Source organism: Zophobas morio, unplaced genomic scaffold (assembly GCF_036711695.1).
Source record: "Zophobas morio isolate AGI-343-1 ecotype UQ-CSIRO unplaced genomic scaffold, CSIRO_AGI_Zmor_V1 ptg000085l, whole genome shotgun sequence".
NCBI classification, from domain to species: Eukaryota; Metazoa; Arthropoda; class Insecta; order Coleoptera; family Tenebrionidae; genus Zophobas; species Zophobas morio.
Genome location: NW_026972190.1, coordinates 14,477 through 16,767, shown reverse-complemented (window position 1 = coordinate 16,767; position 2,291 = coordinate 14,477). Strand labels below are relative to the sequence as shown.

Below are 2,291 nucleotides of genomic sequence, written 5' to 3'. Positions count from 1 at the left end.
TTCATAAAGCACTCTGTACCGGCGAAAAGCAAGAAATAATCATGTTAGTAAATAATAGTAGCAGGCATCTGGCTTACTATATCGTTTCTCAATATGCCAAAGCAATATTTGTAAATATAACTATTATTTGGGATACGACATTACTCTTATCTATCAGGTAACAATCATAACTTGGTATGCATTTTTTAAGGATGCACCAACTTTACACAATACGTATGTAGACAACTTACAATTGCTATAACCCACTCAGTCTTTTAAACAGCTTTTTAATGACACTCTCAAGATTGTTTTTTTTTGAAGAAATCCTAGCAAATTTTTTTAATCATAGCATTGTCAAGAATTTATATAGAAACTTACAAAAATTTTAAATTGCCAAGATTTTCTAAAGCGCCATCTTCGACCTTAGTGATATCGTTCTTTCTAAGGTCTCTATTGTTTTTTAGTTGATAAACTTCAAATAAAATAAACTAAATTGCCTAAAATTGTTTTTTTTAAATAAAGTACAAGCTCGTTGCATGTAGTTAAATTTAATGTTAAGGAAATATCGAGCTATATGTTAACAGCAGACAAAGAGTTTTAGTAGAAGGCTTTTTAAGATATTTTTTAAACATATAACTAACTATAATCTCTTTAGTGTTGATTAAAAGTTTTTTAGCCAGAAATAATATGTTATCGTTGACTTCATAGATTAATTTCTAAATGGCAATGTTCTTTGAAAACATTACTACACACTCACTCTAATCTCCATCTCTACTTGCCATGGTACATAGCTTAAATTTTGTATATAACTTTTAAATACAAGGTTTCTTAAGTTTGTCTAGGTTAAGAACATAGATAAGATGTAATTTATTATAACTTACAAACCGAGTTAGTGAGACAAAGTTCATAAACGTTTCTTTAGAAACTTTTTTGATACTGTTTCCTGAAAGGTCACTTATACGTATATAGCTAGTTTTCTCTTGAGAAGTTAAATAGAAAAAAAGCTCACACTGTCTTTACGGATGCGGGAGAACTGACTTTTTCGGGATCAAATTCAGTTAAGTTACAATCATTTAATGAACTACAATAATAGTCATGAAATTTATAATGAAATTTTTTTTTTTTATTAGGAATTTATTTCAAAATATACTGAAAATCATTTTTCTTATATTTATTCAATAATAATTATTAAACTTTTCATAAAAACTAGGTTAAAAAGTTAAAAATTATTTAAAAGGGATTCCACGAGTGCTTCTAGTATGTTTCGTTAAATTTTACTGACTGCAATACGAGTAGGGAAGTTATAATTTTCTTATTACCGCAGTTACCCTATAGGGCAAAGCCGGGTCAAGTCAAACATAACCTAACCTACAATTCCTCCCGGATCACTTTGTAAAGACAAGACTGAGCTTCCTGAGACCTCCCCAGCAAAATAGCACTAAAAAGCAAAAGCGGAGACCAAAGCACAGCCGAGAAATTGAGGCAAAAAAGAAAATTACGTAGTTCTTTACTTATATATGCTATTTAACATACCAATGAATAACCTTATTTGTTTTTTGCGTCCATACGTTTCTTAAAGCATTAAGTACTAATAAGATAAATCAGCGTGTGTTTAAAAAAAAAATACTTACCAAGTTACTTATTTTAAGTTTTAAAAAAATTTTTGAACTGTTAATTTACATTAATTTTAATAGATATATTATTTAACTGTAAAAAGCTAATAAGAAACTTAAGAAATTAATTTTTCTTTAAATTAACATATCTGGCTCAACCTCAATGCGGTTATGCTTTGAAGTTATGCAGATCTAAATAAAAAATAAAATTTATAAAAATATTTATAAAGAATTCATATTTAATATCTGTAAAGTTAGGAGAAAGTCAAGAGTTATATACAAAATATTAACTTATACACAGCAACATACATATACGCATTAACGAACAACTAAAGTACGCAAAGATTAACCAACCATAAAATTATTCATATTTCTATAAACTGATATTTAGTTGAAATTACTCTACCAATAAGGTTATAAGATGCATTTCTTCAAGATTAACAGTTTATAATTTTTATGAATGGCTCATCTTTACACAATATCTTTTGTATGGTTAACTGTTCGTTCATGCATTGTATATATTTCTGTGTACGTATACTCAATAAAAAGGGCCAGGGGCACTTGAAATATTAGATGTCTTAGTATGATCCAAAAACTATTCTTAATATTTTACTGAAAGTTTAAAAATAAAAACATAGAAAAAAGTTATCTTGACTACATTTTAACGTGTTTTTAATGACAAAAAATTACTGTTATTTT

The 2,291-nt window shown here is 27.5% G+C and overlaps 1 long non-coding RNA gene across 1 annotated transcript; it reads right to left on the bottom strand.

The window, feature by feature from the left end:
* Positions 1–236: 236 nt before the first annotated feature.
* On the bottom strand, positions 237–934 carry LOC135144180 (uncharacterized). Its single transcript, XR_010283025.1, has 3 exons — positions 865–934; positions 358–429; positions 237–305 (listed from the first exon to the last, which is right to left on the bottom strand). It is a non-coding gene; the product is annotated as an uncharacterized LOC135144180 (long non-coding RNA).
* Between the last annotated feature and the right edge of the window lie 1,357 nt (positions 935–2,291).